The sequence below is a fragment of the Saccopteryx bilineata genome, chromosome 6 (genome assembly GCF_036850765.1).
Source record: "Saccopteryx bilineata isolate mSacBil1 chromosome 6, mSacBil1_pri_phased_curated, whole genome shotgun sequence".
Classification (NCBI taxonomy): domain Eukaryota; kingdom Metazoa; phylum Chordata; class Mammalia; order Chiroptera; family Emballonuridae; genus Saccopteryx; species Saccopteryx bilineata.
The window spans coordinates 97,436,502-97,460,030 of NC_089495.1; positions in this window are offsets into that span (position 1 = coordinate 97,436,502).

A 23,529-nucleotide genomic window follows, 5' to 3' on the forward strand; every position below is an offset into this window, starting at 1 on the left:
AGATTTCTCAAAATATTAAAAATAGAGCTACTAACAATCCTTCTTCTGGGTTTCTTTATGTATTTTTATTCCCTTTCAGAATGTATTTATAGGCATACATATTTATGGTGTGTTTGTGCTCATAATGCAATTATTTTATTATCATAATAGCTAACATTTATTTGGTATTTATTATGTATCTAGCAAGGGTTCAGCATAGGTTGCAAGGTTCACCTCATTTAATACTCAAAACAGCACTATTAATTTATAATTATCAATGAAAACATTAAATCTGTGAAAAAAAAACAGAGCGACACTAAATAACATTCTCAAATATTTATAGGTAAGAAAACTTATACCCAAACTAGAAATTGACCTCTTCCTGTCTGGTTTCAGGTTCAGTCATTGATTTGGAAAAATTTAGCATCTATGCTTAATGAATATTATTACTAACTATGTTAAAGAAAAAATATTCTGACAGTTATTAAAATAGTAAGGCAGGCTTTATTCAAGATTATTATGATAAATGTCAAGACTGAGAATAGGAGAGAGAAATCAAACTTAACTTTTAATACAATAGTAACAAGTGTTGGTCAAATAAGTTTGTAAAATATGACTTTTATGTTTGCTTGCTTATAGTTTGCATTGGGGGCTGGGCAGTGCCAGGTATATGTGGTCTGTGAAATTGCAAATTACCTTCCTGCTTGGGAAGGGCCATTGTTTTGCTAATGTTTGCTGGAGAAGAGGTTTTCACACCAGAAAGTTTGAAAGAAGAGAGAGAGAAGGAGAAGAGGCAGAAAGCAGCCGTGTTTGCAGAGTGAAAGCAGAGAGAATGAAGAGTTCTGAAAGAAAAAGCCATGTTGGCAAGGAAAGAGAAGATGTGCAGATGGGGAACCAGAGCTGAGGGGCTTCGCAAGCTCCACTCAGACTGGGGGGGGCGGTGATTCTAAGAGAAATTGGAAAAGATTTTCCAGGTTGTGGAACCAGAAAATGCGTTAGTGGCTTTGGGAGCCCTGAATGAAAGGGAAGTGTTTTCCCTGCCTGTTTGCTCATCGGCTGATGTGAGACTTTAATAAAGAAATGGCCCACCCTTTTTTGGCTCCACTGGTTCTTTACCATCTGCCTGAATTCAATAAGAATCTGCATGTGCATAGCCACAATGATGGCGGCTCCTGGCCATACAACAAGTAAGATTTATATCTAAGGAGGATATGGGGGTTGGGTGGGGAGGTGGAGCAGTAGATGGAAAATTACTAAGAGGAGACATCAAGGGTAGAGTTATTACTTATCAAATGTGGAGAGATTCCATCTAAACTGACTGTTGGGCAAATAAGTTTGTAAAATTTTTGTTATTTGAGTTTGTTCACTTTTATTGTTAAAAATGGCACTGGGAAACCACCTGTGTGCTTGCTCTCAGAGCAGGGCAGTTGATTGTAGATTGTATTCCTGCTTGGGAAAGGCATTGCTATGCTAATGTGTGCTGGAGGAGGGGGTCTTTGTGGGTCAGGTAGCTTTTCAGAAGGAGGAAGAAGAAGAGGAGGAGAGAAGCCAACATGGCAGGGTGCTGAAGGAGAAACCAGTTTGTACAGAGAGGAGAAGGGAGGTGTGCAGTGGAGGATCAGAGATGACTGAGTCTGGTGGGAATCCTTTCATTCTAGGAAAAACTGGAAAAGATTCTCCTGGTTGTGGAACTGGAGAATGAGAGAGTGAGTTTTTGGAGCCCGCTGTGTGTTTGCTTGCTGGCTGGTTGCAAGGCTAGATTAAAGGAATGGCCCACCGATTTTTGGCTCCTCTGTTTCTTTACTGTCTGTTGGAATCTAAGGGGAACCCACATGAGCCTGGCAGCAACAGCAGTGGCGACTACTGGCTTTACACTGACAGAGCAGGATTCTTGCTAACAGTGGGCTATCAGGCCTGGCAAGGATAAGGGCAAAGGTCAAGGTCTAGTGAAGAAGAAGGTTTAAAGGAGCCTGACTAAAGTTCGGTCAAAGAAAGCATTTTGTCAATTTATCACATGAATAATAAAATTTTAAAGATGAAGAAGACCTTAGAAATAATTTGAATCAACCCAACCTCCTTATAGATAAAAATATTGAACAACTATGTGTATTTTCTTGTCCAAAGTCACGTGGTCAATGAAACACTGATATCATAACTTAGTCCTATGCTCTTGCTTTTACACTATCATTGTCTTTTATTGGATTATTTACTTATTACTTAACTATATAAAATTTGGGTATTCTATAAATGCTGAATGGCATAACATATAATAAACAAAATTGGCTTTAAAACTTTCAAAAAAATTGACATTATTTATTTTAGATTTTCTTTTCTTACCCACTTATCAGCTTAAAATCTATTTTTGGTTTACAAACAAATAGCATATTAGTTGTTTAAATTGGTGTTGACTGGTTAGTTATGCAGAATCTTTAAAGTTAAATGGGACTCTATGGAAATAGATTGTAGTTCTAATTTCTGTACTAAAGGTCTTCTATGGAGCTGTAAATGAAAAACAGTGTGTAAGAACATTGTTTGAGCACCTGTTTTATTGCCTGCACTTGATGTAATTAGTGTATTTAAAGACAGCCCTATTGGTTACACCATATGGTTTGTAATCATTAGTATAATAATAGATGTTCCATTTAAAATGAAGCTTAACAACTGAGTGCTATTGTTCCATTATGCTAGCATAATAGGGAGGTTTGAGAGAGTTGACTAAAACCCTGTTTTGAATCTCTGACACTTTCATGTTCTCTACAAGATATTTTAAGGTAATAAAAATGCAAATTTGCTACTGTTATTTGAATTAGAAATTAATAAATATTTTTATACCACCTTTAACATGTTGTAAAGCCAGAAGCCACGGCTGCCACTATCAAAGCAGCCCGGCCCATGCAGGTTCGCATTGGATTTGGACAGTCGGTAAAGAAACAACGGAGCCAAAAATTGATGAGCCATAGTCTTTAATCCTAGCTTGCACCCGGCGGGCAAGTAAAAATACACACTCTGGGCTCCAAAACCCACTCACATTCAGTGCTCACAAAGCTACTGATTTATCCGAGTTTCCTAGAATCAAAGGTTTCTAGCTCACCAGACTTATTCACCTCTGTTCCCCATCTCCTTCCTTCTCCAGCGTCAAACTGCACAAACTGGCCTCTCACTCAATACTCCGCCATCTTGGCTGCTTTTCCTGGCCACATGGCCTCTTTTTGCTCTCTGCTCTGCTCTCTCCTCTCTCATGCAAATCATCCCAGGAACCAAGAGCAAGCTCCCGCTCCATCCCCATTTTATATTGTAGCTTCACAACCTCTAATCCAATATACAAAATAGGGAAGTCTCTAATACAAAGTCACTTCTCTGAGGCATGATTGGATTGTACCACCCCACATCAAAAAAGGGTGGGAAAGGCTTAATCCCAAAACCAAGCCCCAGGCCACAACGATCCTGCCTGCCCCCCAACACACATTAATATCACCTGGGCAACGGCCTCCACGTGGGCAGCGCCACTTTAATAAAGTGAGCATAATATATTTTATCTGCCCAACACATGTCTGACCTTAAAATAATATTTTAAGTAAACTATTATTAATTATTTTAATTAATCTAACTAACACCTTCAAATGTGAAAGATGCATTGTCTTCTAGTTTACAAAACTGGGTTTCCTTTGTGAAAGTTTAAGTAACTTTTTATTACCATTAATGTCAGTTGTTGTTAAAATAAGAAACATATTTTTTCCTGATATAAAAGTTTAGCAGGAAGTAAGAAAGTGGCACAGGTCCTTATAAATGATGAAAAAGCGTACCTTTAAAAACCTCAGAAACATTCTTTGTGTTTACAGTTTGTTCCTAAGTGACAACAAGGAGAAGTTAATCAGTGATTCCATCTTCTCACTACAAGCTACAAGAGCTGACAAGCAAAACAGGAATCCTGCTGGAGATAAGATTGCAAGCAAAATAGACACCCATTCTCAGTGTTGTTAACTAACACTTACATATGCACATCCATACATTTTTAGAACTATGCATATAAAAAGCTCTATCCGTGATATATTATATAAATATTGAAGAATATGTTTCTTTGCAATACTGATTATTTTCAGCTGTTTATTTTTAAGAAACAAGACTCAGAAAAAAACTTTTAATCTTTCCCTTAACCCACTAAAAAATTTTAGGTAGAGGCATATTTAAGGAAGGAGCTATCACCATAGAATTTTACACTATAATATGAAGTTGGTACGGTAGACAGGGCAGAACTAGCAAGGCTCATTCTTTCAAAGTCCTCTCTGTGTCCCACTGTTTCTAGATGGCTGAGCAAGCAATTATTTATCCAACATTTGCTTGATTATCTCTATATGAATTGCCTTCCTCCCCTGATGACATATAAGCCTCAGCTACTCAATTTGTCCTTGGCCCCATATTTTTATGGTACCCCAGTACATACATACATAACTAAATTTGGTTTTCTCCTGTTCATCTATCTCGTGTCAATCTAATTCTTTGATTAGCTGGAAGAATCTAGAAGCCTAGGGAGCAATATTCTTCCTCCTTGACATTAATTTTAAGTATAAATTTAACTTTAAATGCAAAGTTATTATTTGTCCACACACAAAGAAGATAGCCTCCATGCTAAAATTCCAACTTTGAACAGAAAAGTAAATATATATATATATATACTCAAAAAAGGAAAGTTAAATGTTCATGATTTTCAACTGTTGTGCCCCAGCACACTGATGTGTTGCAAGAATTTTCAAAACATGAAGTACCTCACTTCTTTTTCCTTAAACTGTCAAGTTAAAAAATGACAAAAGTAAACACAACTATAGTCATCTGCAGTGAATGAATCAAAGTTATACCTATTTCTTTTGTCTGATTAGTAAAAAATATATTTTTAGTGTGCTAGAGAATGTTAGAAATTAGTGTATGTGTGCATAAGATAAATGGTTAAAAATCACAGCTATAAATTATAAAATGTATTTGTTATTATAATTTCTAAATTAAATACAACAACATCATTGTTCTTTCTCTTTCTCTCTCTTTGTATAAGAATCTTTTTGAATTAATAAAAACTTTAAAATACCTAGGATTTTATTCTCCCATGGTGAAAAGTACATATTTATTTATTTCTAATTCAATAATATTCTATCTAAAGAACAAAATTACCTCACTATCCTCTACCTACCATCCACCCCCAATCTGTGCTGTTTTACGTTTTTGTTGTTTTCAAATCTGCAGAAGCCAATCCTGTGACTTAATATTAGCCAATTAATGAAGCTTCATTTACTACGCATGATGCAGCAGTGCCTCGCTCTGACTTAGGTGTTCCCTACACCACCGCCATTTGCTGCTGTTGAGTATCCCCTGGTGATTTGATCTATGCTATGCAGTCATTTCTCTGCTTAGGCCGACATCTACAGTGGCTCCAATTGTGCTCTTTTTCAACTACTTCCATAATTCTCATTTTGAACAGGATGCAGTAACATTGTGCTTCAACACACTTGTTTTATTTATGGAAGCATATAGTGGAAGGCTTGTTCCCTGAAATGTTAGTATTAAATAGCTTTACACAATGTTGGGAGAGAGAGCTAAAATAAGAATCATCCCCTGCACAGTGCACTTTTTATAGTGCCTTACTAGAACGTCTTACTATAATTACCTACTCATTTTCCGTACCCACCATTCTCTCCTTCTACATTTGTTTCTATTATACTTCTTAATCCCCACCCCATTCCACTATGTGTATCTATATATGACCACTGCATCTTACAGCACCACTGGCTGCCAGGTATTCTGCATACCTCCACTGATGTAAATATAAATGAGATCTGAAGACTGGACAAGCACAGTTTAGCTTAAAAAGTGGGCTTCTACTAAGAAGGAGTTAGGATATATTGTTTGAGAGGCAACACATAGGTATGCTAATAGAGGAATAATCAAGTAAATGCAGAAATTTAAGCTAAATAGAATACTATACAAATGTTAAAATTAAAATTATAATGAATATGTAAAAGAATAAAGTTAAAAATGTAAAAATATAAATTTAAATTCTACTAGTTTAATATTAAAATATCTTTTAATATAGTGAATGAAAATGTATTTTTTTATAAATAATTTTATAAAGATTTTTAATTGCATTAATTTATATGCAATAAAATGAAGTATCTTTTTTAACTGGATAGTTATATAAGACATAACAAATATTTATGTGTATAAGCATGTGCCAGTTAAGATATTAAAAAATACCTTTTTATCAAACCTATAAGTTTACTTGTTCCCTTTCAAGTCAGTAACCATGATTTCCAGATGAAACCATTGTACTAATTTCTAGAATATTTGCCAGTTCTAGAACATCTGATAACTAAAATCATTTCCTATTCTTTTTTGTCCCTGATTTCTTTTGATCAACATGTTTTTAATAATTATTAATGTCACTACTTTTGTTGAGAAATTTTCTATGACTTTGATTTTACTGAAATTTGATTATCTATTCACCTTGCAAAGCCATTTGCTTTGTTTCAATTGGAAGCTACTGATGCTTTGACCATTTCTTCACAAATCATTTTTGGAACAGCATTTTAAATTTTTTTTAGGAAAAAAAAAACTAGAAATAAACTGTACTGTCAAATCATACAAAAATAATCCAAGATGTAAAGAGAAACCTACAAGAAAAAAATAAAGGGGTATTGCTAAAACCTAATACAGAAGATTGAACAGAAGAGTAAAAATATTTAATTAATGCAAGATTAAAAATGAGGAGCAAAGGAAGAAACTAACAGATGTTTTAAATAATTAAAAAAATTAAAATATAAGTACTTGTACTAAATGTAAATGGTCTAAACACTTCAACTGAAATGAAGTCTTATTAATTGAATAAATGAGCAAGACTCAATTCTATGCGGACGTAAATTTTGTAAAGAATATATTTTTGGAAAGCATGATCTAAAAGTTGATCTCCATTTTTTGTTCTTTAGGTTTCCTGGATATGAAAGTATATATTTTTTCTGCCAGTTAGGGAAATTTTCAGTCATTAGTTCTTTGAATAATTTTTCTGTCCCTTTTTTTCTTCTCCTTCTGTGACACTCATGATCTTCTAGATGGTGTCTGGTCAATCCTTTACACCATTGGTCCCCAACCCCTGGGCCATGGACCGGTAAGATCTGTGGGCCATTTGGTACCGGTCCACAGAGAAAGAATAAATAACTTACATTATTTTTGTTTTATTTATATTTAAATCTGAACAATGTTTTATTTTTAAAAAATGACCAGATTCCCTCTGTTATATTTGTCTAAGACTCACTCTTTTTTTTTTTTAATTTTATTTTTTTAATGGGGTGACATCAATAAATCAGTATACATATATTCATAGATAACAAGTCCAGGTTATCTTGTCGTTCAATTATGTTGCATACCCACCACCCAAAGTCAGATTGTCCTCTGTCACCTTCTATCTTGTTTTCTTTGTGCCCCTCCCCACCCCCTATCCCTCTCCCATTCCCCCCTCCCCCCGGTAACCACCACACTCTTATCAATGTCTCTTAGTTTCACTATTATGTCCCACCTACGTATGGAATAATACAGTTCCTGTTTTTTTCTGATTTACTTATTTCGCTTCGTATCATGTTATCAAGATCCCACCATTTTGCTGTAAATGTTCCGATGTCATCATTTCTTATGGCTGAGTAGTATTCCATAGTGTATATGTGCCACATCTTCTTTATCCAGTCATCTATTGATGGGCTTTTTGGTTGTTTCCATGTCCTGGCCACTGTGAACAATGCTGCAATAAACATGGGGCTGCATGTGTCTTTACGTATCAATGTTTCTGAGTTTTGGGGATATATACCCAGTAGAGGGATTGCTGGGTCATAAGGTAGTTCTATTTTCAGTTTTTTGAGGAACCACCATACTTTCTTCCATAATGGTTGTACTACTTTACATTCCCACCAACAGTGTATGAGGGTTCCTTTTTCTCCACAGCCTCTCCAACATTTGCTATTACCTGTCTTGCTAATAATAGCTAATTGAACAGGTGTGAGGTGGTATATCATTGCCGTTTTGATTTGCATTTCTCTAATAGCTAAAGAAGATGAGCATCTTTTCATATATCTGTTGGCCATTTGTATTTCTTCCTGGGAGAAATGTCTATTCATATCCTCTTCCCATTTTTTTTATTGGATTGTTTGTTTGTTTGTTGTTGAGTTTTATGAGTTCTTTGTATATTTTGGATATTAGGCCCTTATCTGAGCTGTTGTTTGAAAAAATCATTTCCCATTTAGTTGGCTTTCTGTTTATTTTGTTATCAGTTTCTCTTGCTGAGCAAAAACTTCTTAGTCTGATGTAGTCCCATTCATTAATTTTTGCCTTCACTTCTCTTGCCATTGGAGTCAAATTCATAAAATGCTCTTTAAAACCCAGGTCCATGAGTTGAGTACCTATGTCTTCTTCTATGTACTTAATTGTTTCAGGTCTTATGTTTAGATCTTTGATCCATTTTGAGTTAATTTTTGTACAGCGGGAGAGACTGTAGTCCAGTTTCATTCTTTTGCATGTGGCTTTCCAGTTTTCCCAGCACCATTTATTGAAGAGGCTTTCTTTTCTCCATTGTGTGTTGTTGGCCCCTTTATCAAAAATTATTTGACTATATATATGTGGTTTTATTTCTGGACTTTCTATTCTGTTCCATTGGTCTGAGTGTCTATTTTTCTGCCAATACCATGCTGTTTTGATTGTCGTGGCCCTATAATAGAGTTTGAAGTCAGGTATTGTAATGCCCCCAGCTTCATTCTTTTTCTTTAGGATTGCTTTGGCTATTTGGGGTTTTTTATAGTTCCATATAAATCTGATGATTTTTTGCTCCATTTCTTTAAAAAATGTCATTGGAAGTTTGATGGGAATTGCATTAAATTTGTATATTGCTTTGGGTAATATAGCCATCTTGATTATATTTATTCTTCCTAGCCAAGAACAAGGTATATTCTTCCATCTCATTATATCTTTTTTGATTTCCCTTAACAATGGTTTATAGTTTTCATTATATAAGTCCTTTACATTCTTTGTTATGTTTATTCCTAAGTATTTTATTTTTTTTGTTGCAATCGTGAAAGGGATTACTCTTTTGAGTTCCTTCTCAGTTGTTTCATTGTTGGCATATAGAAAGGCTATTGACTTCTGTATGTTAATTTTGTATCCTGAGACCTTACTGTATTGGCTTATTGTTTCTAGTAGACTTTTTGTGGATTCTTTGGGGTTTTCGATGTATAAGATCATATCATCTGCAAAAAGTGATACCTTTACTTCTTCTTTTCCGATATGGATGCCTTTTATTTCTTTGTCTTGTCTGATTGCTCTGGCTAGAACCTCTAGTACCACATTAAATAAGAGTGGAGAGAGTGGACAACCCTGTCTTGTTCCTGATTTAACGGGGAAAGCCTTCAGTTTAGTGCCATTTAATATGATGTTAGCTGATGGTTTATCATATATGGCCTTTATCATGTTGAGATATTTTCCTTCTATACCCATTTTGTTGAGAGTCTTAAACATAAAATTGTGTTGTATTTTATCGAAAACCTTTTCTGCGTGAGACTCACTCTTGACACTTGTCTCTGTCACATGATACATTTATCCATCCCACCCTAAAGGCCGGTCCGTGAAAATATTTTCTGACATTAAACTGGTTTGTGGCCCAAAAAAGGTTGGGGACTACTGCCTTAAACTATCAGCACTCATTTTTTATTTTTACTTGTCATCATTCCTTTGATTAGATTATTTATACTGACCCATTTTCAATTTCATTGATCCTTTTTTTCATTTAATCTACTTTTGAATCCTGTAAGGTCAGTGGATAATGGGGGATGGTCACGTGGGGAACTCAGACCCACGAACTTTGGTTAGGACCGCTCACAACCGGGTGCACCAAAAGGAGGCTTCACAGGAACTGTTTGGAAAAAAGCCATCGTCTGCCAGCCAGTGGGATTTCACCACGTCATGTTAGCTCCACTACCCTAGAGGGACCCTTTAAATATCTCCCACGCGGTTTAATCTTTGCAACTTCCCTGGCCTCCATCTTTCTTTCCTCCGGGCCAGGGAACCTTGCTGGGCGGGATGCGCTGTACTCAATAAAGCCTTTTGTTATAACACACTTGGTGGCTCCGAGTCCTCTTCCTTCCTTCTCGGCGGGGAAAAATATCTTACAAATCCCTTTATTGATCTTTTCAGTTCAATAATTATATTCTTTAAGCTCTATGATTTCTTTGGTATTTTCTTTTTGTTTTTTAATTTCTGTTAAAATCTTTACTTTGTATATGTTTTTCTATCCTGAAAAGCAGCTTTATGACCATTATTATGAATTCTTCATTGGGTAAATCCCTTATCTCCATTTTATTATGGTCAGTTCTTAAGATTTATCTTACTATTTTGTTTAGAATATATTTCCTTGTCTCTTTATTTTTCTTGACTCTTTGGGTTATTTTCTGTGAATTAGAGAAAACAACCACCTCTCCAATTCTTGACAGACTGTACTTGTGTATAAAAAGGACCTTTTCTTTCTAATCAGATGCTGCCCATAATTCTGGGTGCCCTCAAAACTTGTGCTTGTGCAAACTGCCATCTTTGTTCTTAGTGGCACCAAGAGATCAGGGTATGTCAAGTCCCATCAGTGCCCAGAAGGTAAGAGAAATGCCCACATACCTGTCCAAGCTCTTGGAGGATTACTAATCACCTCTCCTGTCAGCCACCAGAAGAAAGCTAATTAGAACAGGAAACAGCTGAGAAAGTTAGAATTTAGATGCAAGTTGGATAAGCAGTATAACCTCCATCAGGAAGAAACTGTTGTTTTTTTTTACCTTCTTACTTTGCCTGGAACCAGGGAGAGTAGCTGCTGAGAGTGCTTGTGACCCTGTATGACAACTCTCTCTTTGTTCTCTGTGGTCTCAAGGTAATTGTGAATGTGCAGTTCTTTAAGCCAAACATCAGTTTTCTCTATAAATTTTATCTTATTTATTGATTGATTTTATTAGAGAAGGATATAAGCTACAAATATGTACATTATTTTTGATTTCACTAAATCTTTCACCTTATAAAACAAATTTATCAACAAATTCTGTCAATTTTCTCTTTAAGGTAGCAATTTCATAAGTACAAACCTTTTTCTTTTTTATTGTCTTATGTTATGTACTCAATGTTACCTGTCTTAACTGTTTTCCTTTTTTTGCAAGATCTCATTTTTTCTTAAATTCATTTCTATTTGATTTCACATAGCCTTTCAACAGGTATGACTGCCAACATTCTATTGCCACTGGATTGATCTTTTCAAAATACAGTTTCAATCATGTTCCTTTTTACTGCTTTAAATTTATAAGTTTGTGCTCATTTAGTTTAGGATAACGTATATTTTTAGTTTTTGTTTCTCATAATCTCACTTCAAATCACTTACCATTGTCAATCCTACTTTGTCTTTTCCCAAAAGTTCTAGTCAACTTAAACTAATTAAAGATCTTGAAATAGTTTATTTTTTTAAAGCCCTTGGTCTTTTTCTCCTACCATGTGTTTATGCTGATCACTTTTTCTTTATCTCATTAATAAAGAAGCGAGAAAGAAGAGCTTTTCCATTTCTATAAGAAGTCTTCACAGAGCTTCATAAAACACTTTTTTCTCTATCCTCATTGGTACTTAATTACACAGATGTAAGGTCTGTGGATAATGGGAGATGGTCACCTGGATAACTCAGGAACTTTGGCTGGGACTGCCCACAACCAAGTGCGTCAAAAGAAACTTCCCAGGAACCCTTTGGAAAAAAGCGATCATCTGCCAGCCAGTGAGATTTCACCACATCATATTAGCTCAACCACCCTAGGGACCCTTTAACTATCTCTCACACAGGTCACCCCTTGTGACTTGCCTAGCCTCTGTCCCCGGGACCAGGGAACCTCATGGGCAGGATTCATGCTGTACTCAATAAAGCCTTTTACTATTCCACATTTCGTGGCTCCGGCCCCTTCCTTCCTTCTTGGCGGGGGAAAATACCTTACATTTTGGTGCTGAAAACCTGGAAGGAGTTAGTGCCGGGGTCCAGCCCCGGGGGGAATCCTGGGGTCCCACAGGAGGAGAGAGCATCAGCGCAAATCGAGTGAGAGAGCCGAATTCTTTTCTTTCTCTTTATTCTCTGGTTAGCATTTACTGTCAGGCATCTCTCTCAAATGCTAGTATAGGTCCCTTTTTATACACACACACTGAGTTACAATTACATGGTGTTAATTATTGCTTCTGTTTCACTATGTTTACATGTTTCCGGATAACAGTTAATTTATATCTATAAATCACAAACCAGGTAGCAAATCATTCAAAATACAAAATAACTTGAATAGCGATAACAACATCGGTAAAAGCTTTTAAAGTATTAGTACTAATAGTTAACTAACTTTACTGCTGTTGTGAGTCAAGGGGCAGAGAGAGATTAGCAGACAAAATCATTAAGGACTAACAATGGACCACCGCTTGCTCAGGTAAATGACTTTGAGTTTATGCAGTGTCCTACTTTTTCTCACAAGATTCTAAAAGGCTTGCCTATAAAGAAATTGACATAACATTAAGAGTAGCTTTCACCCAAAGATATACAGAGTGCACTTGCAAGATAGCCTAGTAGCAACATAATTTCAGAAAACATTAACTGTTATTACTTCTATGGATTCCCCTACATTCCTCTCATTATCAAAGAATCTTGGAAAGTATATAAATCTCATGAGAACATCTCATTGAGAAAGCCTAGCAATTGTCTTTAGTCAAAAGACAATTCTCTTAGTAAAACATTCTTATCTTGCCGACTGCGCTCTCATCCTAGGCCACACAATGGGCCATTCTACTATACCTTACCTAAGATACTATTGTCTAGTCAAATATTACTTATTTATTATATTTAAACACTAGTTAAGTTCTAACTCTATTCTTCTCAGAATGTACCACTATCTGCAGATCAAATAAGCAAGAAGAAAGGAATGTTTCTTTACTCTATCACATGAAAAGGCTAGGGAGGAAAAATGTTGAATTAAGTGAAGGCCGAAAGGTGCTCTGTGCACAGCCACTGCCTCCTACCCATTCACAAGTCACAATCTATTCTTTCTAACATGATTAAGAAGGAATTCTCCTACAGACTTAACCCTTTATGAGGGATATCATAGCCAGCCTCTTATGTCTATGAGCCCAGCTCAAGGGGCCCACAGGTTTTTCTGTGGAACTCACACTCTCTGTCTCATTTCCAAAGAAATTACTACGAATCTACAGGGAAAGCATGGTACTATTATCCCTGTGCCACAAATAATAGCACACACCCAGAAAAGGGGGGATATAAGGCCAGATTAATTCAAAAAGTCAAAAGGGAGAAGTATCGTTGTGTCTCTCCTTTGGGTGACTTCGTCAATCTGCAGCCATTGGTCTTCTCTGCTGTGACTTTGTCAATCAGCAGTTTTTGATCTTCTTCTGCTGTGACCTTGTCAGCCATCAGTTGTGGGTCGGCTCCCGACAAGTTAGAAGTCTGCAAGAACTGCTTCTTTCCCTGTCCCCTCCAAGAAAGAATCAGTATCTCCGACCTTCCACCCACTTCAATGCACAGAGTGGTAAGAACCCTGCCTCCAGCCACCCTTGAGTTATTTCCGCCAAGACTCCCTGTCCAGAAACCGTAGCCTCATCAGGAAAGTCTTTCTGTTCCGAGTGCATGTGCTTGTGGAGACGTCCCGAGCACATCCACTTTACCTTATCCGTTCGTGACGCCAGTTCTCAATTCTGACCACTCCGAGGACTGAGAGTGGCCGTGGGGGCACAGGAACCTCCCTCATTAAAGAAGAAGAAACTGTTCTTCTTCTCCACTGTGGCCAGGCCACAGAACCCACTTAATTAGCCTCCTGAGGGGACTTTCGGTTTTAACACCCTCACCAATTTAACTATTGCCAAAAAAGCTGGGAACTGTTTGGAGATCTCTTACATACACAGCTTGTAATTATTCAAAAACCCGTCCTTAATCTCTGTGCTGCCTTTTCCACCACACAGGCCTCTTTCTGGCCAGAGAAACCTCACCTAAAACCTCCATTCCTGATCTTTTCTTCTCCATGGACTCCCAACCCTCTCTCCCTCCTGTTTGACCCCCGGGGGCACCCCTCTCTCAGGACTTTTTCTCTGGTCCCTCTGCGGACCTCTTTTGTGCTCAGGTCTCTTCCCTCTGAGAGCCCCCTCCCCTCCCTTTGCAAAATCCTGTTTCTTATTCACCACTACCACTCTCTTTCTCCCCCACTGCTGGCCAGGGGCCCCTTCCTTCTCCACTGTGTTCTTAAGTCCCTCCTTTGTCAGGCCATTCTCCACCTACTATTGGCTCTTACAGCAGTTTGCAGAACCCCAAGGCCCAATCCTAATTTTCTTACAGGAAGGCCTGGCCTTGTCCTGCCTTTGGCTCCAGTGTTTCCTGCTGGATCTGGGTGCCAGGCTCCCCTCGAGCCCCCGTCTTATTCTCAACACCCAAACCCCTATCTGGGACCTGTGAACACGGCATTGACAGTTTTGTTTTTTTTTTTAATATCTTTTATTTTATTTTATTTTTTTTATTTATTCATTTTAGAGAGGAGAGAGAGAGAGAGAGAGAGAGAGAGTGGAGAGACAGAGAGAGAAGGGGGGAGGAGCTGGAAGCATCAACTCCCATATGTGCCTTGACCAGGCAAGCCCAGGGTTTCGAACCGGCGACCTCAGCATTTCCAGGTCGATGCTTTATCCACTGCGCCACCACAGGTCAGGCGGCATTGACAGTTTTTAATGATCTCAACTAGTAGAAACTGGCCAAGGCTGTTTGCCAGGTCCACATACAGCAGAAAGTAACGCTCCAAATACAGGCTCTTGTAGCAGCCTGAGGCTGGCAGAGCAACAGGGGCAAGGCACAGGAAGTGCCTGACCCAAGTCTGGGCCGCAAAGAAAATCCCCACCAGCAGCTTGCTTTAAGTGTGGCAGGCAGGACCACTGGTCTCGGCAGGCCCCTGCTGGCAGCTGCCCACTGAGCCCTGCCCTAACTGCAAACAGCCCAGTCACTGGCGGAGCGATTGCCCCTTTGGGCAGCAGGCTTTTCCTCGGTGACTTTACGTGGAGGACAAGCTGCCCAAATGGGAGGCCAATCCAGCCAGGTGGGCGCATCGCTCAAACTCCTAGGTCACGGCCTGGATTCGGAGAACCCAGGGTATGCTTCAACTAGTGGGTAAGTCCATCTCATTTCTTGTGAACATGGGGACTACCTTCTCTTTTTGCCATCACACTCTGGACCTCTAATTCCCTCACAGGTCTCAGTTATGGGAATGGATGAGACACCCCTTCTTTTCCCCTTTTTATGCCACTCCTGACATGCAATTTTGCCTCAAGCTTGCCTCCATACAGAACCACTGGCAGTTGGAACCACTGGACTCCATCCATCTCCAGCTCACCAAAAGGCTGGACCCTACAAATTTCCCTATTACTCCTCTTTTTTAAAAAAATCCTTACAGGACCATATCCACGAAGTTTCTCAACTTAGGGCCAAACAGATGTTCCTCCTGACACCCCTCAAAGCCACCACCTTCTGATCTCCCCCTCCCCACGATGCCCCTAGTCAGCAGGAAGTAGCCAGACAAATAAACGGTGCCCCTATTCTATTTAACAAAAAAAGTCAGAATGTAAGGTCAGTGGATAATGGGGGATGTTCACGTGGGTAACTCAGGAACTTTGGCTAGGACCACCCACAACCAAGCGCACCAAAAGAAACTTCCCAGGAGCCCTTTGGAAAAAAGCGACCGTCTGCCAGCCAGTGAGATTTTACCACATCATATTAGCTCAACCACCCTAGGGACCCTTTAACTATCTCTCACATGGGTCACCCCTTGCGACTTACTTAGCCTCTGTCCCCGGGGTCAGGGAACCTCATGGGCAGGATGCACGCTGTACTCAATAAAGCCTTTTATTATTCAACACTTCCTGGCTCCAGCCCCCTTCCTTCCTTCTCAGCAGGGAAAAATACCTTACAATAGATATCTTTAGAGAAGGCTGAAAAACATAATCTTTAGTCCTGTCCTAACACAATCAGTTTCCTTTTAGTAAAAAGAATGGTAAATAATGAAGAAAGTAAAAGTAATTAACACTAGTTCTATAATTTACTCTTTGGCTCAGTAGATGCTGGTAAGTATAGAAACAATTCTCTTCCCTGAGGGGGGAAAAAAGTAACCAATTACTATATCTAGGTCAAATTCTAGAATCTCTGAATGAAATAATAATATATGCATCAGGTCTCCATGTTGCTATTTATTATAAAACACCCTGCAGAATGTGTACCTCACACGATGGAAAACAAAGATAATAGCCATAATAAAAAGAAAAGAAGACAAAAAAATTAAAAACACAGTAGTCACTACAAATTAAATTACTGAGTAGGAGTAGTAGAGATTCCATGAACCAGAAGCAAAATCAGCTCATTTGTTAGGCCATTTTGCAGGCTCTCCTACTAGCTACTGGGAATACTGAAAAGAGCTGGCCTGCCCTTTATTTTCTGTGCCCACATGTGGGTTGGATATTGGAAGGTACATAATAAATGAGGAGCTTTGCAGTTTTACCAGCAAACTTGTTATTAATTGAAATGAGGATATCTTGTATTCTATTAAACATTTAATAGGTTAGATCTGTTTCAGGCCAGGATGGAGATTCTTTGACAATAATTCCCTCAAAAACTAACCAGTCTCAAGTATATTTTCTGTTTATAAGTTTCACAGGCAGTTTTGACAGTCAAACATTGGTAGGATACTTACTGGTTTTAGGTTTTTAATATCTTTACTTATTGACAATATCTTGAATATACATGCAGGCTTTCTGGTACAGAGTAGATTATTATTTACTTGATACAAATAGTCACTATGTGATTCCTCTGTACCCAAATTCTTAACCTGAGGCTATGAAAGACAGCTGTCACACTACATATAGAGGTTTTTATTGTAGGCAAGGAGCACTAATAAAATGAACCTATGTGTTTATATAGGAGAAAGAGTAGTTGTCCTTTCTCCTTATCTGAGAGAGTCTGCTGAAAAATGTATGGAATGCTGGAGGATGGCAGAGCTGGAGGAGGGGAGAGGTGAGTGGATGGTGATGGTTGGAGACTGGACTCATGGTGGTGAACACACAAGGCAATATACAGAGGTTGTTTTGTAGAATTATGCACCTGAAACCTGTATAATTTTGTAATTTTATAATTTTAATTTATCACCCCAATAAATTCAATAAAACTTTTTAAAAAACATATGGGAACATTCTGAATTGTTGCTGTAATCTTTTAGATTGTAAGTACATTTCTCCTATGGAAAGATAAGACTTGTGCCTCCAGTTTTATAGTCCACAGTGTCTCACAGTCTCAAGCCTTGTTTTCTCTTGAAATATTCCTCTAAGGAAGTAAATCTCTCTGGAGCCTGCCTTAGTTAATCAGTCATAAATTAAATTCCAAGGAACCTAGGCCCTAAGTTTCAGTGACATTTGCTCCACAAGCTGTCTGGAGAAGCATAAAAACACATTTTTCTCCAGTCTCACAGGTTTTAAGCTTGAACATCATTGTTTTGTATTACTTGCTTGTATATTTCTGCTTCTCAGTCTAGTCTTTAGAAGGTGTAGCTATATTAAGACCTTTCAAACAATAAGTTTGAATGAAGAGCCAACATATTTTCCAGTCTTTCCCAAAAGACTTATGACCTTCATATGATTGGGTGTCACTCATATCTCCCTAAAGCTATGATCTAATTTCTACCAATTATAATGCTAAATTTAAGGAACAAACAAACAAATAAAAACAATAACTTTTCAGCCTTTAGAATTCCAAACTGAAGAATTTTCAATCAACTTAGTTTGTATGTTATAAAAAGGATTCTCTTAAGTTCTCTGTCTCTGTTTGAAGGTGTTCTGGCTTCAATCTGATTTTATCTGTCTCATAGATCTTTACTGGAAAAGAAGTTCAAACACACATCAAATTTCATTATTTCTTCAGTTATTGCTCTTAGCAAAAAGTATATAGAAAGACTTCTAAAGTACAATAACTGACCTATAAAATGTTTTATCATAGAATGGCAAAGCTGCTCAGTTTTTTTTTTCAATTTTTATTTATTCATTTTAGAGAGGAGAGAGAGAGAGAGAGAGAGAGAGAGAGAGAGAGAGAGAGAGGAGAGACAGAGAGAGAGAAGGGGGGAGGAGCTGGAAGCATCAACTCCCATATGTGCCTTGACCAGGCAAGCCCAGGGTTTCAAACTGGCGACCTCAGCATTTCCAGGTCGACGCTTTATCCACTGCGCCACCACAGGTCAGGCACAAGCTGCTCAGTTTTTCAACCTGGAAAATAAATCATCACCCCCCCCCCATGCTACAAATTCTTTATTTAGTCAATTTCAATTTTTAGGTTACTTTACTTTAAGTAATTGACTTTCAAATACAAAGTATAGTACCATTTAAGATTAAGTTTGGATTAGAGTAATGCAGACCAAAAGAAAGCAGCATAAACATGCCCGGCAAGAAAGTAGTTCAAGACTGGGATGGTGACTTCATCAGGTTATCAGAGACACAATTTCCTTCTTTCTGTTTAGTGAGCTAAGCAGGACCTCTGTCCTCAAGGCCACCTCCTGGGCTGAGAGGGATGCAGATTCCAGAAACATTGTGTCTATATCCAAGACAGAATAATGAGGAAGAAAAGAGAAAGGTTTGTTCTTTCCTTTATCACAGACTTTAGTTGTATTTCCTTGGCCCTCTAATCACCTGTCATACTTACATTCCAGAAGATTAGGAAATGTGTTGCCATAACAGTTTGCATTGTAAACCTAGAAAAGGTAAGGCTAGCACACTAAGTAGAAATAATAGAATTTAGCGATCTGCCACAGTTAAATAAACTCTGTAAGACACATGAAATCCCAGAACTGCCAGCAAATTCTTTACTTTATAACAGTCTCCATGAATGAATGCTATAAGTTAACAAGTTATGGTCAGACATTTGATTATGTACTTATTATAGTTAGGAAACTAAATTTGTAGTCTCAATATTAATTATAATGCTTAAAATAGGTTATGCCCACAAGAACACATTTGTTACTCACTTATTTAGTTATTCATCTATAGTCCATTCTCATTTAGGCTAGATATTTAATTTTAGAAATGTTAGCACATAACAAAATATTCAAAAGCCTTGAGACTAAATGGAACTAAAATAAAAAAGAGGGTAGGTAATCAAGAAAAAATGTATAAGGACTAATGCTTGAGGCTCTCCACTGTTTAGAGGTCAGGAAGATGAAAGTTTAGGCTGATGATTAAGGAAAAGGAGAACAGAGAGTAAAGTACATAAACAAGTGAGGAATGCATTTAAAGTGACATTCAAATTTGTTAAATGGTATTTAGATAGCAAAACGTTAAGTTCAAGAATTTATCAGTTAGCTCTGGCCAGTTGGCTCAGTGGTAGAGCATCAACCTGGCATGTGGAAGTCCCGGGTTTGATTCCTGGCCAGGGCACACAGGAGAAGCACCCATCTGCTTCTCCACCCCTCCCCCTCTCCTTCCTCTCTGTCTCTCTTTCCCTCCCGCAGCCAAGGCTCCATTGGAGCAAAGTTGGCCCAGGCACTGAGGATGGCTCCATGGCCTCCGCCTCAGGCACTAGAATGGCTCTGATTATGGCGGAGTAATGCCCCAGTGGGGGTCGAGAATCACCCCCTAGTGGGCATGCCCGGTGGATCCCGGTTGGGCGCATGTGTGAGTCTGTCTGTCTGCCACCCCCTGCTTCTCACTTCGGAAAAAAACAAAAAAAAAAAATTTTTTTTTCAGTTAATTTGATAGTGTGGTGGTTATCCTGCTATCCTGACCCACCTTCCCAAAATTGTTTTACTGCAATAATGTAAAGAAAATTTATCTACTTTAGCCACTGGCATGGCTCAAGAGAAAATAAGAAGAAGCAAATTGGAGATAGTGCATACACACAAAATTCTATCTAAAAAGAGCAGAGAGAAGTCATATTAGCTGGCAGGCAATATGAAGTGCAGAGGTGGATTTAGGGCTTTTTTTTCTTCTTAGGATATCTCATAGTTTAGGACAGGGGTCCCCAAACTATGGCCCGCGGGCCGCATGCGGCCCCCTGAGGCCGTTTATCCTGCCCCCGCTGCACTTCCGGAAGGGGCACCTCTTTCATTGGTGGTCAGTGAGAGGAGCATAGTTCCCATTGAAATACTGGTCAGTTTGTCGATTTAAATTTACTTGTTCTTTATTTTAAGTATTGTATTTGTTCCCGTTTTGTTTTTTTACTTTAAAATAAGATATGTGCAGTGTGCATAGGGATTTGTTCATAGTTTTTTTTTTTTATAGTCCGGTCCTCCAACGGTCTGAGGGACAGTGAACTGGCCCCCTGTGTAAAAAGTTTGGGGACCCCTGGTTTAGGATATAGGTCTTACAGGCAGGAAAAGTTAGCAAGGAGACAACTGCTATAAACATGTCCTCGTGTAGACTGGTTGAGATAGGATTCAGTCCATAGGTGAAGCAGTAATAGATAGAAATTGTAGTTCATCAGTAAAAAATGGTTTGATTCAGACTCCAGTACATGAAAACCTGTACAATGTCAAATATGCCTAAAATGGCGCTATGTCATTGTCTTCGTTTCCTAGAACTGCTGTATCAAATTACCACAGTTTGGTGGCTTATAACACAAATTTGTCATAGTCTGAAGGCAAGAAGTCTGCAGTCAAGGTATTAGCAGGGCTGTATTCTAATGAAGTCTCTGGGAACAACTCCTTCCTAGAAGAATCTTTCCTCCTCTTCCTTCATCACTCTAATCTCTGCTTCCATCTTTATAGTTTTCTTTTCTGTTCTCTGTGTGTCCTCTACTCTCTGTTTACATTGGATTTAGTGCCCACATAATTCTTACCCTAATTATATCTGCAAAGATCCTATTTCTAAATAAGGTCACAATTTGAGTTAACACTTATACCCAACTATCATCTTCACCATTGTTTTCATTAAAAAAAAAAAAAAAAAAAAGATTTTCCAGATTTTCCATACCAAAAAAGATTTTCCATTTAGGTATTCCTTCCAAATTATTTAAATTAAGATAGCATACCCTTTGCTGGTGCCCATATAAAATGTATACAGTGGTACCTTGAGATACAAGCAGATCAACATACAAATTTTTTTTTTTTTAAGATATGAGCTGCGACTCGGTCCATATTTTTGTTCAAGATCTGAGCGAAATTCTGACATATGAATTGTGATTCGGAAGCTGCCACTAGTCGGTGCATTGGTGCATGGGTCTAGTATCGGCAGCACAACACCAGCATCTCATTCTTTCTCACATGTTACCCGCAGAATCAAGTCAAATCTCATGTGCTGTACTCGTTCTTGAATCACTTTTTCATTTTTTACTAACATTTTTTGTGTGCCATCATGGGGCTGAAGAAAGTGAGTGTAAAGGACAGTGGTGAGAAGAAGTAGAGAATGATGTTGATAGAAGTAAAGCAAGAAAAAATAGAAAAACATGAGTGTGGTGTATGAGTGATTGAACTGGCAAGGCTTACAACCGTAATACATCTACAATTTGTACCATCCTTAAACAAAAGGATGCCATTAAAAGCACAAATCCAGTGAAGGAAACTACAATTCTGTCTCAATTATGGACAAATATCTATGAGGAAATGAAGAAGCTTCTGCTGGTGTGTGTGAAAGAGAAAGAGCTGGCAGGAGATACAGTGACAGAGACTGTAATATGCAAAGAGGCACGTATTATTTACGGCAACTTGAAGAAGAAAGAACCATCAACCTTAAAAGAGGCAGCAGAAGATACATTTAAGGCAAGTCATGTCTGGTTTGAAAATTTCAAGAAGAGATCTGGCATCCACTCGGTGGTGAGGCATGGTGAAGCTGTGAGTGCTGACGTTAAGGCAGCTGAGGAGTACATCGCATGTTTTGCTGTGCTTATTGCAAAAGAAGGCTACATCCCCTAACAAGTGTTCAACTGTGATGAAACAGGACTATTTTGGGAAAAAATGCCCCAGAGGACTTTCATCACCGCAGAGGAGAAAAAGCTGCCAGGCCATAAACCCATGAGGGACTGTCTGACCCTTGCATTGTGTGTAAATGCTAGAGGTGACTGAAAAGTAAAGCCAATGCTAGTGTATCATTCCAAAAATCCTCGAGCCTTTAAGACTCACAAGATTCTTAAAGAAAAACTGCAGGTTATGTGGTGTGCCAATGCTAGGGCATGGGTTATGTGGCAGTTTCTTATTGAATGGATAAATCTTCAGGTCTTTGGTACTGCAGTGAAGAAATATCTTCAAGAAAATAAACTCCCAATGAAAGCATTACTAATCCTTGATAATGCTCCAGCCACCCACCTGGTCTTGAAGATGACATTCTTGATGAGTATAAATTCGTGAAAGTCCTCTCTCTCCCACCCAACATGACTTCAATCTTGCAACCTATGAATCAGCAGGTCATTTCCAACTTTAAAAAGCTTTACACAAAGCATTTGTTCTGCCGCTGCTTTGAGGTGACTGAGAATACAAATCTAACCTTTCGAGAGTTTTGGAAAGATCACTACAACATTGTGATATGTTTACGCATTATTGACTTGGCATGGCAAGAGGTTACAAGAAGAACCTTGAACTCAGCATGGAAAAAGTTATAGCCTGATGTTGTTACAGACAGGGACTTTGAAGGACTCAAACTAGAGACTGAGACCAAGGTAGAAGTGTTGGAGGAGATTGTGTCCCTTGGAAAGTTGATGGGTCTGGAGGTACATGAGGGTGACGTAAATGAGCTCATCGAGGAACATGAGGAGGAACTCTCAACTGAGCAGTTGAAGGAGCTACAGATGATGCAACATCCAGAGCTTCTGCAAGAGATTAGTAGTGAGGAGGAGGAGGAAGAGTCGGAGGAAGTGATTTCTATAAGTGAAATTAAAGACATGCTGGTAATGTGGGAGTAGCTTTAAAGTTTCATTGAAAAGAAACACCCGGAAAAAGTTTTAACTGGTCGTGCTTTAGCACTTTTTAATGACACTTGTTTGTCACATTTTCATAACATTTTAAAAGGCAGTCAAAATCAAACCTCTTTGGATAGATTTTTATTCAAAAGTACTGCAAGTGAAAGTGCCAAAAGTGCAGCCAAAAAGGCAAAAACAGGTGATGATTAAATGAAAAATACATGATGTTAAACTTAGGTTAAGTTTAAAGTTAAGAAAGTGCATTTTTTATAATTAAGTTTTTGTGGTTTTATATTAAGTAAAGAAAATGAAATTTTAGTTTACATTTAGTGTTAAGAGAGTGCAGTTTTAGCTTATGTGTCTACAGTGCCTGCATTCCTCCCTCCTCCTCCTCCATTCACCTCCGTTAGCCGCACTCGTCTGTCTCCAAGGTAAGAATACAGTACTAAATAACACATTTTTCTTTTATTTTATATATTTTGTTATGCATTGGTAAAGTATACATGTGTGTTTCTTAATTAAAAATGTCTCTTTTCATAATTTAGGATGGTTTGGGGATGTTTCACAGGGCTGGAATGGATTAA